Source organism: Pipistrellus hanaki (genome assembly GCF_964339955.1).
Source record: "Pipistrellus hanaki genome assembly, chromosome: 13".
In the NCBI taxonomy this organism is placed as follows: Eukaryota; Metazoa; Chordata; class Mammalia; order Chiroptera; family Vespertilionidae; genus Pipistrellus; species Pipistrellus hanaki.
This window is the reverse complement of record NC_140515.1, coordinates 13102781-13116384: the sequence shown is the minus strand read 5'-3', so window position 1 is coordinate 13116384 and position 13604 is coordinate 13102781. Positions and strand designations below refer to the sequence as shown.

Below are 13604 nucleotides of genomic sequence, written 5' to 3'. Positions count from 1 at the left end.
ATTGGCCAATCACTGGAGGCAGCTCTCGGTTCCTTGCTATGTGAGCCCACCATAGGGAGCCTCATGAGAGCAAGTGAGAGAGTGATAGCAGGAAAGAAGTCACAGCCTTCTGTAACCTTGTCATGGATATAACATCATAGTGCATTTTCTATATTCCTTTTGGTAGAAGGAAGTTCCAGATCTAGCCTACACTCCAAGGGAGAGGATTGCATAGGGGTACTATTACCAGGAGGTCTGGCATGGTGGTCATGATAGAAACCTGCCATCACAAAAATCATGTGCAATGTCTCTATTTGGTACCATACCTGATAAGTCACATGTCTGGTAAGTGATGGCCATGTTGGCATTACATTCTCTGGCTCTCCTACCTGTCCCACTGCCCTTGGGTTCACCTCAATAGGATGGAACCATTATTGTGGCATTGGACATGAGTAAAGTTAAATATCCATTACACATCACACACACGCAACACGCACACACACACACTTTTTTTTTTATATTAGAAGTCAGAGTAATCTTTCTAAAACCCAAATCTGATCTTGTCACATCCAGCCCAAAACATTTCAATGGGTCCCCAACATCCTTAACATGTCCTTGTCTTTGCTTGGAAGGCCCTGCATGTTAGACCCAGATTTACCCCTCCAATCTCATTTCTCTCCTTTTATGTTTTAGCCATAGTTACTGTCTTTAGTTCTGTAAACATTCCATTTTCTCTCTCCCCCTTTCTAGGCATTTACCAAATATACTCCCTTACTTCAAGCCCTTGTATAATACTTCAAGGAAAGGGGGAGTCCCTTCTCTTATCTATAGTAATCATGAGGGCAGAGATAACACCTAGACTTTTATCATCCCATCTTTGGTACTCTGCACAGCGCATGGTGGCCGATGATTGCCACGGGGAAGACTGTACCTATGCAAGATAGTGGCATAGGTGTAGTTTGCCCTGACATCACCCCATAGGCAGAGGGGCTGTGGCACTTGCTAGGTATAGGATGTGCTTTGCAACATCTGCCTCCTGGACCCTACCTCATCCCTGATGCCCTCAAAAAGTGGTGACACCATAGCTTCAGGGTACTGTGTTTGTAGGGCAACAAAATGCATCAAGAAGCATTTAGATAAAGTGTTTTTTATGAGAGTTCCTGGCATGTGTTTTTGAGTGAATGAATTACTTAAGAGATCCAAATGTACCTATAAATCTTGCAAATGACATTAGCCAGCATTCATTAAATACTTATGTCAAGCACAGTGCTAAGTGGTTCACATGTGGTCATATCTCATTTAATGTTTACAACAACACTGTGAGTAGATGTAGTTATTTCTGTTTCATGGATGAATTTAAATAAGGTTCCTGAAGGCACAGTTACTTGTCCACAGTCGTACTGATAATAAGTAAGTTGTTTTGGGACAAAATAATTCAATGACAGCTACTGGTAACTAAGCCTTTTCTATAGGCAACCGTTGACCAGTACTTGACTTGGGTTCTCTCAGTTACTGCTCCTACCATCCCCTTATAATGGACACTATCATTAGCCCTAAATTAAAGAGGAAGAAACTAGGGTGTAGGAAATGTAAGAATTCTCTCCCTGGTTACACAGCTGGAACAAGGCAGCACTGGGATTTACTTTTTCAGTGCATACTTAATTACAGTGATATCTTAACAAAGAATTTTCTTTCCAAATATGCAATATATCAGTGAGTATATTAAAATGATAAGCTGATAACAGTAGCCAAGGTTAGCCTTTTTCTTCCCTTAAGACAAAAGACTGATGTAAATATTCAAGAGACTTGACATCATTATTAAATATATCTTACAGTGAGTTTTAGGTCTACTTGATAGAGACCTAAATTAATGGGGATTAATTTATAGTCAGATATTAATATGTTATTCATCTGAATGTATTCAAGCAAAGAAAAATCTCTATATATAAAAGGCTAATATATGCTAAGTGCCCATCCAACTGGTAGCTATGATGTGCACTGACTACCAAGTGGCAGATGGCCAATATAGGAGCAGCGGAGCTACAGTGACTTGGCAGCGGCAGTTCTTAGGTGATGCACCCCAAAACCAGAGAGGAAGCCCGATTCCTTTCAGTGCCATGTGATTCCACCTTTAGCCATGGGTTATGTTGTTGCTGGGGCACTGTTGGCCCTGAATCTGGTTTACTGCACACTTGTCTTTGTGTTCCACACCCTGTGCGACAGCAATTTTTCAGACTGCCCTCTGGCATTCAGGACCCCTCAGGAAATGTCAGAGAGCTGGTTTCAGCCCAATCCCTGTAGGTGAGGCTGAGGACCATGTGCTTGATGTAAGTATTTAATGAATGCTGGCTAATGTCATTTGCAAGACTGATGGGTATATTTGGATCTCTTAAGTCATTCATTCACTCAAAAACACATGCCAGGAAATCTCATAAAAAAAACAACAACACTTGATCTAAATGTTTCTTGATGCATTTTGTTGCCCTACAAACACAGTGACCTGAAGCTATGGTGTCACCCACCTGCCAGGGGGACCGTGCTCACTCCGCAGATGCCCTTAGAGCCATGGCACCACCCCAGGTGTGGTGAGCCAGGAAGGTTGGCTCTAGGGGTGTCCAGCCTGTCTCGCCCAGTCCTCTCCACCAGCCACCTTCTAATTAATTTCCTTTCAATGTGCACAAATCTGTGCACTGGATCACTAGTATGTTAATAAGCAAGGATATTAAAAGGTTTTTACTTCCTGCTGCCCTGAAAACAATTACTAAAATGTAATTCAGAGTTTTATTTCTCCAACCTGGCTTCTCACTTGCACCCTGAAGGTGATGGCACAAACATTAACTATTCAGCAGCTCCTGGCTTTCTAGTGCTATGTCTCCCCATCCCAGCACTGGGATTTGAAGCCAGGCCTGCTTGGTGCCCAAGAGTATGGTGTTATAACCACATGAACCAAATACCCAGGCCACTGTACAAACCATAAAACATGGGGAAAATGTGTCCCTTCAAACACCGATGTTTGAACACTTTTGGGTGCTTGCTTGCACAAAAAAAGGCCACAGACTCTCTGTTTTCCAGAAGTAATTATACGTAACTCTCCTCTGAGTCCTTGCTGGGTAACTTATCAGTGGGGGTGGAGGGTGGTGGTGTCCCTTCAGCTTTCATGGCAGATTGAGATCATCAGAATCAGCTGGAAGGTCCCTATGGTACATCGTTGCAGGGGCCTCACAGTCCTGTGGACTGAGAATCTACAGGCCTGGACTTAGGAACCTGATTCCAGAAGCACCTCAGAAATTCTGATGGCCAGACAAATGGAACTTTCCCCTAGCCCCTGTTCCCCAGAAGTACTCACCCTCAAGGCCCCCAAATGTGCCTCCTCCCTCTTTATGAACTCAGTAGGAAGATCTCTGCCTGCTGGCAATTAGGAATAAGTAAGTTTAACCTGAAGACCAGCAAGAGGACTTCCCATTTTCTAGGAGAGTTTTACCATTTACTGACCTGTGGCTGGGCTTTGACCAAAACACATATACTTTTCTGGACACCACTAATAAACTCCTTTTTCTAACATCTACAATAATAAAAGCGTAATATGCTAATTGGACTAGACAGCCAAATGACTTCTGGAAGTCATTCTGGGCATCCTTCAGGACAAAGTCATGGCAACAGGGGTTGAGGCAAAGGTGGTCAGGGGCAACCAGGCAGGTAGGATGAGTGGTTAGGGGTTATCAGGCAGGCAGGCAGGCAGGCAGGCGAGCGGTTAGGAGCCAGCAGTCTCAGATTGAGAGAGGAATGTCCAACTACCAGTTTAGGTCCAATCCCACATGGGATTGGGCAGTCAGACGTCCCCCAAGGGGTCCCAGATTGTGAGAGGGTGTAGGCTTGGCTGAGGAACTGCCTCTCCCCCTACCATTCACAAATTTCATGCACCAGACCTCTAGTTAAATATTAGATGATGATGATGATGATATCTGTAGCCATCTATGGGACACCTACTAAGCACTATACAAAGATTATTTGTAATCTCTGCAAAGCTGTGGTTTATACTTCCCAATTTGCAAATAAGGAAACTAAGGCTCAGCGATCTTAATTCATTTGTCAAAAAGTGTCCACCCAACAAATGGCAGAAACAGGCTGTGGATCCAGATGATTTTAACTCCAGAGCCCAGGTTCCTTCTAGTTCCCACCACCTGTGTCATCTTGGGCAAGTACTTTACCTCTTAATTTCTTTACCTGCACAAAGAAGGAAACAAAATACCCAACTCAGCAGTGTTGCTTAGATGAAAAGAAAGAATCCATGTAAAACTCTTGGCATAGAACATCAGGTGCTCCCACAGTAGTTCAGTATACCAGTTTCTCAGACCCTTTATGAAAGCACTGCTCCCTCAAAATGAAAGGTGGTAAACATTTTCGCTGGCACTGCGACTGCCTACCTCCCAGGGAGTCTCCAAATCTACCTGCTCTTGGACTCTGAGAAGCCCCACAGCACAATCTAGTGTCACTTGACCCCCTAACATGTTTATTTAAATCACTTGATTCCCACCCAATATTTTCTTCCTACCAAGAAGGAAGGGGCCTGGTCCTCCCGATTGGAAGGGAGCTGCTTTAATAATCTCTCATTCTGCCCCAGGAAAGGCCCTGCTGGAGGACAGGCAGTGGGAAGCTCTGGCTTTGATACCGGCTGCTAATCCCTGGCCCAGCTTGACACTGTCTCTTAGCAACGTGTCCTTTCCCCTTTCATTCTGTGCCTCTGAGGACACTTCTCTCCTCTGGTTTCTTCTCAGCTGGGCTCAGGGCCCCTTAAGCCTCATTTACACAGAGAAGCAGGAGCTGAAGGCCCCGTGCTCATATTTATGTTAATAGCGCTGAGGGGAGAACTGCCAGTTCTGGGGGCTGCTTTCCAAACGCCACATAAATCAAGTCAGGAAAAAAGTCAGTATGTTCACAGAGACGCCGCCAGAGCAGAGCAGCAAATCTTGGCAATGCATCATCCCCTCCTTGCCAGCCCCCCTGACCCCACCCCCCCATCCCTAGGCAGCCTTCCGCACCACCTCAATCCTAGGAAAGAGGGGATGAAGGACTTCACGGAGGTGGAAGGTTCTAAATCAGAAGGGACCTTTGAGATTAACTAAGCTAAATCACATGGAAGCTTCTAGTAAATACCTGTCTGGGGCCTTTCCTCAGCAGCGATTCTGGTGCTGTTGTGAGGAGGCGGACACAGGAAGAATGTAAAGCGCTCCAGGTGATGTCAGCGAGGCTGGAGTGCTGACAGCCACAGCCCCACGCAAGACAGGGCGGGAGGAGACCCCTGACTCTGCAGGGGCAGGGTGCTAGTGCTACCTGAGGGCATGAAGGCAGCTTTCCCTGCCGCAGAGCCACAGCACACCCGGCCGCTTTCTGCACTGGCTCTCACCGCCCCTCACCCCCTGGCTCAGCCGGGACCACTGAGTTGGGATCTTTGGTGGAACTCAGCACACCAAAGATGTTGAAAAAGCCTGGGCCGTTTTGACATGCGTCCCAGTCTATGAACACCACTATCCTGGTGGAAGGCCTCCCCACAGGGGAGCTAGGAAACCTGGGGTTCAAATCTGGGGTCCATCACGTATGCACTGTGGTTGTTTGGACAAGTACTGTGACCTGAGCCTCAGATACTTCGTCCACAAAAAGGGACCCAGCTACGAACTCTCCCTCCTTCACGTGTGCGGTTCAAGTCTCTCTGTGGGAGTCCAGGCTGAGCTTCCCCACGTGTCCCTCTCAGACACACTGACCCCAGAGCACCCCGAACTTCTCCTTTATAACACCGACCATCCCGTAATAGGTTTAATAGGTGGGTTTTGAGTGAACAAATACATAATCGATAATGATTAACTATATGTGGAATGATTCCAGTGTCTGCCATCAGCATTTAAGTTTCATGAGAAAGGACTGATCTGTCCTGTTTGCTGCTGCAGCCACAGTGCCCATATGCACCTAACAGTCAAAGACTTTGCAGAACAAACAAGCAGCTATGTGATAAATGACTGATAGTTATGAAGCATCTGGCATGTAGTAAACATGCATCAAATATTGGCTGTTATAAATGTTGACATAAGAACCATGCAAACCTGTAAAGAAATTTTTATGAGTTTATTTGAGCCAAACTGACAGTTGTCAGGAAGCAAAAACCTGAATGGATTGAGAAAATGTCCCTGACAATGACAGTTTAGCAGTTTATTTTAGACACTAGAGGCCCAGTGCACAAATTCGTGCACCAGTAGGGTCCTTTGGCCTGGCCTGCAGGATCAGGCCGAAACCAGCTCTCTGACATCCCCCAAGGGATCCCAGATTTCGAGAGGGTGCAGGCCAAGCTGAGGGACTTGACTGGTGCATGATAGATGCCAGGGAGGGATGCAGGAGGTTGGCCAGCCAGGGAGGGGCAGTGGAAGGGCTCCAGGGCATGTCTGGCCCATCTCAGTCAGCCCTGATTGTCTGGACCCCAGCAACAAGCTAGCCTACCGGTCAGAGCACCTGCCCCCTGGTGGTTAGTGCACATCATAGTCAGTAGTTGAGAGGCCTTAGCATATTATGCTTTGATTGGTTGAACAGATGACTGAAAAACTGGACACTTAGCATATTAGGCTTCTATTATATAGGATTAGAATCAAATGAAGAGCCATAGGAGGATTACATGGACTCCACTGGTGGTAAATTAAGGGGGTGAGAGAATGCAGAGCAGGGAAGTCTCTGGGATTGGATAAAAGTAAAACGGAGAGGCACTAATTCTTTTCCACTGGTGGGTACAAGAGTTACTAATTCACAGTTCAGCACACAGAGATGGTGTTCGGGGAGCAAGGTAACAATGAGGGCTCTGTGGTCTCTGCTCTGGTGCTGTGGTTGTGCCCTGAGGAGTCCGGAAAATAGAAATTATCCTGACGTTCCAAAGGTCTGTTGCCTTAGATGCAGAAAGACAACAGACAGGCTCACTTAAGCTAAAGAGTGGCCATTGTCAAGGAAGCTACAGGCCTAGGACTTAACTACTTGCTATGACCTGCTTTTAATTGGGAATTATGTTCAGACCATCCTATGCAGTTGCTTTCAGTTTGTAAGGTTTCATACTGGGTTGAGGGAAGCTAGGAAAAAGTGGCAGGCTGCCTTTGCCCACAAACATATGCTGGAAACCCAACTGGTTCTTCCATACTCCCAGCCTCCACTGATGCAATCCATGTGCACAGACACACACATTTTCAGACTATAATGAGTATTCACATGGTGTTCCTTGGTTCTCTCTTGAGAATGTTTTAGACCATAAACTCTTTGAGGGCAGTAACTATAGCTTTGGCTCCTACAGTAGCTAGTGACAGGTTTGTGGAAGCAACATTCATTGTCTTGATCCCAGAACCAGTCAAACATACACATGATGGGGCCAAATCCAGGTGATGATATCTGGATTTCCTCACTGGCCACCATGCTGTGATATGGGGGGAAGTTGGCAACTGGTGGGGCTCAGAGTGGAGGTTAAATTCACATTCTTGGGGAAGGGAATTCAGAACAAGTCTAGGGGTAGATGTTTCTGGGAATGATTCTGGGTGATGCCTTCCCTCTCTACATTAGCATAGACATCAAGAGCTTTTCAAATTTTCTAATAGCTTTCATTTACTAGTAGTTAGAAGTTACTGTGCCTTGGATGCTACATCATGTGCTTTACAGACATAATCTCATTTAATTCCTTTTACCTGAGCATTCCTAATCAGCATTGTCAGTAACCTACAGAGGAGAAAACTGAGGCTGGGATTAATTTGCTAAGGTCACAAACACCAGCACAAGAAAAGACTAGCACTGGCAGCAGCCCAACCAGATGATTCCACAGCCTTAATTCATTCAACAAATATGTATTGAGCACTAATATGTGTCATGTTTGTTTTCTAGTGGCAAAGAATATATTACAAAAGTCCATGCTTTATAAATGTAGATGCTGTTAGGAGGAGACAAACCATAAATAACAATTCTAAACACTAAGTAAATCATGTGATTTGCTAGGAAGTGATAGTGAAAAAAACAGGGCAATGCCAAAAGGATGGGGTATGGGCTGGAACTATGTAAGGGCAGGGGGAAGAGTCTGTGATACAGGTTTGCAGTTTTACATAGGTGATCAGGAAGGCCTCAGTGATTAAGTCACATGGGGAAAGAAGGAAAGACTTTAAGAAGGTCTAAATTATACTATGTTCATTCTGCTTCCCTAACACGAATGAATAAGTGAGTACAACCACTACCAATTAAGTACCTGCTATGGATCAGGTACTGTGCTAAGCACTATATCCACAAATTCCCACTGAATTTCCTTGATGACTCTATCACAATAGCAACTTTGTTTTTCAAATGAGGAAACTGAGGCCCAGAAAGGATAAGAATATTGTTCAAAATTATTCAGTTAATAAATGATGGGGCTGGGATTTCAGCTTGACTCCTTGAACTCCAAATCCCCTGCTCTCTGACCACCACCATGCTGATGAGTAGTGGGGAACTTGGGGGCTTGGGCAGGGAGGCACAGCATTGAGTGCCCCCCTGGTCACTACCTCAGGGGCAAGGCTGCTCTCCTGCTGGGGTTGGGTGTTCACAACTGGAGGTGACACAATTGACCAATGGTGTTCCCTCCATGTAGCAGCTCCCTCGAATGTCCTCCTGTTTCCACACATGATTTTGAAATCTACTTCTTTAATAGTTAGAGCAAACAGATGTGGAGAAGCAATTCCTGAAGAGATAGACCACTGGCAAATGTCATAACACACGTGGTTTCTGGAAGCTTCCCTGGGGCTGCTTTTTCACATAGGAAAGTGGCACCCCAGCCACTAGAGGTAAGAGGCTAAGCATCTTTCCAGGGTGCTTCTGAAGGAACCATTCATAGACTTGACAGTCTTGTTCTTGACTTGGCAAGTGTGGCTTTCATGAATGATCTCCCCCAAGTATTACCTAATCTCCTCACACTGCAGTTTCTCTTTCCAATGGAGATTAGGATCTCAATGCTAAGAGGACATTACTTGCACAATACAGATCTCTCCAGCCTGTAATGTATTTGTCTATTAAGGGCAACAATGCAGTCATGTCAAATGGCATCCACTTAGAAGTCTGTGAGCGAAAGAAGTGGGCCTCTTAAAAGGCATGAATGTAAAATGACTGATGTGTAAGTACTTGGAAAAGTTAGGAGCACCTTGGAAATATACTTTGGAGATAATAAGGAAGAAGAGGAAGAATCTTTTTTCTGCTCAGTCCAGAGTTTTACATCCTCAGTCTACCCTTTGATCCCTAGACAATCCCAAAGCATAGATTCTGCCCTTTGTACCCACTGTACATACATATATTGAATATTAATATATAACAATGGCAACTAGTATTCATTAACATTTTTATGTTCTGAAAGTACTGACTTGTTCAATCTCATTCCAGTGACAAAACAATCCAGTTAATGGACTGTGGTGATTTAAACCCTTTTTTCCAAATGAGAAAACTGAGGCAATAGAAGTTCAATGACGTTCCAAGGTCAGAAATGGTGAATGACAAGAGTATAACTCAAGCCCAGGTGCCCTGAGCCAAATTCTTATGTTTCTATCGTGACAAGGGATGAATGTTTAGTACCAGATTCATTCAGAAGACTAACAGTATGATCACATCTACCTGTCTCTGTTTATTCTGGGTCCTTTCTCTGCCTCTCTGTCTCTCTCTCTTCCTCCTTTCCCCCTTCTCTCTCTTTATCTCAACTTAGATTATTTCAGGATGAAATGTGCGGAAAAGCTTCATTGCAAGGTGGCTTGATGCAGGCGTTCTGGATGTCTGGGGACATAGTGTGGGTTCTTGGCTTCACACAGGAAAGAATTCAAAGATGAGACAACACAGAGTCTAAAATGAAAATGAGTTATTAGTGAAGAAGTGGGACAGAGAGTATGCTATACCATAGACCAAGCAGTCCCCTTTTAGTGACACTTTCTTCCTTTATTGAGGTTCCTTTAATCAGGGGTAAGGCATTTGATAAGGAGGAGGAATGTTCAGGATTTTTCTAGTAAGTAAATAGTAGAGATTTCTTGGAAGAGCTCCATTGGCCACTTTGTGTCCTTATGTGGGCTTTCTGTTTGTGGGGTGTGGGGTGTGTTTTTCAGCATGCTTATGTATTGCAGTGTGCACATAATGAGCCTGGGGTTACCATAAAGTGAAATTGGTCACCATGTTGGATAGAGCTGGTTCCTGTGGGTTTTAAGCCAGAAATCTGGGGGATGGGATTGTCTTACTTCCTTGCTGACAGTTCCTGTAGTATCAATCGCACTGTTTCACCACATACACTATCTCAGTCTCATCTACAATGTGCTTCTGTGTCAGAGACTCTAAGAGGGACACTGTAATGAGACCTTAGTGGGTTACTCTGAGCTCTGAGTTGGTTGCATGTCCTGGTACCTCACAGAAGGTAAAATTCTCACTCAGAGCAGCATCCAAGAAGGCCTCCCATGACACTGTGGGCCCACACAGAGCAAGAGATGATCCAGGTCATGCAGAGTCAAGGCCAACCCTTCATCCCCCAAGGCTCTTCCTGGAGACTTCATCACATTCATTACACTGTGATGTGTTTTTCTGTCCAATATCCATCTCCCCCTGACTGAGCTATGTGCGGCATAAGGACCAAGAAGACTATGTCTGCCTTGCTAACCATGATCCCTTTGGTTCACAGCAGTCCCAGGCACCTGGTAAGCACTCACAAATATGTGGAAATGAATAAAAAAAATAAAGAACTGATGGAATAACAATAGCCTAATGTCTTTTCCCCAGGAACACTGTGCTTTGAAAGACTATTCTAATCAAGGATGCATCTTACTTCATTAGAATTCACAAGGAAGGAGTTCCACATGGAAGACCCGGTCTGGAGTAAGTGTGTTAAGTGCATTCCAGCTTTTCTCAAATGATACCCCAGCATATGCCTTGACATTCAATCAGTCTCATCACCAAAACCAAAAGTGGCTGGACCTCAAAGAATGGGAATTTTGAGGAAGCTGAGGAAAAAAAGCAGCTGGGGTGTGATTTCATTTCACCCAAATCTCCTGTGAGCCTCTGGTTACTCTCTCCTGAATGCTAGGCATATGTAAAGCAGTCTTGAGTCACAGCCTATAAGGCAGAGTTCTTGTAGGAGAAAGAAAAAAAAAATCCGAATCAACTGCTGGCCCTGCTGGGTCCATCTGTTATTGGAATTAAGTCCTTCTTTTCATTTTATTCAAACTGAAGAAACTTTCTGGCAAGGTGTCAGGTTTCAAACAGAAATGTCAGCCAAGGGCTCTTGAGGCCAAGGTCTGAGCACACTTGAATCAATTCATGCTTTGGGTAAGAATTCACTTAGAATTTAGTGGTCTGGTGGGTCTATTTGTTAAATGTTCCTCATTTGCAAGCGCTGGACTAAATCTTGCAAAAAGCTGGGTATAAAGTCAACATCAGAGGCCCATGTGACTTCTACCCAATGTGAGGGGATAGCAGTAAATGGGTGTGCAGGGTGTGATAGCAGTAAATGGATGTGATCTTCTTCCCCAGCATAAGAGCAGAAAAGAACTAAGCTCTAATTTAAACCTTGCTCTATGTATGAATCAGTCAAAACTAACCATACTGATAATAACAACAAGAACAACAACCTTTAATGAATACTTAATATATGCCAGGCTCTGTGCTATGCACCCTACATTTACTGATCAATTAATCCTCTTGATAATTATACAAAGTGGATTTTATTATTTGTTCTCTTTTATTGTTGCAAATACTAGTAAAACAGAGAAAGTGAGCTTCAGAAACATGCACCAGCTTAAAATAAAATATTCCTCACCCGAGGATATGTTTTATTGATTTTAGAGAGAGAGAGAGAGAGGGAGAGAAAGAGAGAGAAATATTTATGTGAGCGAGAACCATCAATTGGTTGCCTCCCATGTGCACCCTGACTGGGAATTGAACCCACAACCTTTTGGTGAATAGGACGATGCTCCAATGAAATGAGGCATCCAGCCAGAGCTGCACCACCATTTAAGCCACCAAAGACCAGCATTTGAACAATTTGCCTCCAGAACATCTGCTCTTAATGCTTGTCAGGAACTGAATGGGTAATGAGCCCACATGCAGGAATATAAATAAGCTCACTGCAGGTGTAGTTGAAATATCACACCCCGTACAGCACTTTTCAGAATTCAGACTCCATTTTGGTGGCAAAGATATATAAGCCTGATAGAAGAACTTGATCCCCCCCCCCCCCCCCCCAGCTCTCATCTATAAAGAAAAAGCACTAAGATAATTAACTGGAAAATCCAGTCTCCAAGCCCTTGTACCTCATACCGGTACAGTGGACTGGCCAAGATTCCTCGTCAGCCTGTGGGATGCTGAAGATTTATTTAAATCTCTTCTTTTGCACTCAGCATTTGGGTGAAGACACACCTGGGATTGTCTAGGATTCGGACAGCCTTGAGATCAGCATAAAAAGCAACACTGCAGTAAGAAGCAGCCCTGATAGGGGTTGGCAGGCCTCAGCCACCCACTAAGTGATTTACGACTATACACATGCTCTTCGCAGCAGGCTTGACTCAAACCCAAACCTAATCAACAGATATATGAAAAGATGCCCAACTCCAGGAATAGGGATGAAAATGCAAATTAAATGACATTTTTCACATATTAATTTGTCAAAAATTTCTAACTTGGATAATATCAATCATAGCAACAATAAGGAGAAACAGGTATTTTCTGCTGATGAAAATATGCATTGGAACAGTCATTTTGGAAGTATTAAAAATGGACACCCCCTGTGAGCCAGCAATTCCTTTTTGGTATCTACCATTAAGAAATGTTTATACATATTCATGAGAATGTTCATTGCACCATCATTTTGCTATCAAAAAACTAGAGATAGCTGAAATGTTATACATCCATACCATGGAATGTTATACTGGTAGCTCATAAAAAAGTAGCTATGCACTGATAATAAAAATGCTTCAGGTAAAAACCCAAACATGGTATCATCCAATGCTATTAACACCCCCCTCACCCTGATACATAGACACAATGTATAGAAAGAAATGGAAAAACATAAACTCAGAAGTGAGATTAGCTCTGGGGAAGCTCCAGGGATGACCCAGTGGTCATGTGTACCACCGGACATTCATTCACTCAGCAAGTATTGTCTAGATACAGTGTTTTCCAAAGTGTGGTACGCGTACCTTCAGGGGTACGGGAAGAGTTTGGTGGGGGTGCGCGTTGCACCGGAGTTTGGTGGGGAGATGCACTGCACCGTGCTTAGCTGCGCCTAATTCTACGTTCTCATGAGTATGAGGGGTACTCAGCATTACGAAAATTATAGAAGGGGTAAACATATGTCAAAAGTTTGGGAAACACTGGTAGAACATTCTGTGCCAGGCACTGATGCTGCTTTGTGATCAAGAAAGCAGACAAATGTCCTTGCAGCCATGATTGTTTTGTTAAGTATGTTTATAGAATAAGAATGTACTTATATATAATTTGTGTAATTAAAAGTAAAAGCAAATTTCAAAACACATTTTAATATTAATAAAACAGAAAGTGACTATTTACTTTGACTTCTGAGAATCCTTGCAAACAGACCAGACCATAAATCACTGCTATGGTTGCCGTAA

General features: G+C 43.9%; 1 long non-coding RNA gene across 1 annotated transcript in view; it reads left to right on the top strand.

Moving 5' to 3' along the window:
- The window catches only part of LOC311631947, a 270208-nt gene extending 259172 nt beyond the window's left edge, over positions 1 to 11036 (top strand). The window contains exon 4 of the long non-coding RNA XR_014796672.1: positions 10759 to 11036. This is a non-coding gene — a long non-coding RNA (uncharacterized lncRNA). The remainder of the gene's footprint in view (positions 1 to 10758) is intronic.
- The last annotated feature ends 2568 nt before the right edge of the window (positions 11037 to 13604 follow it).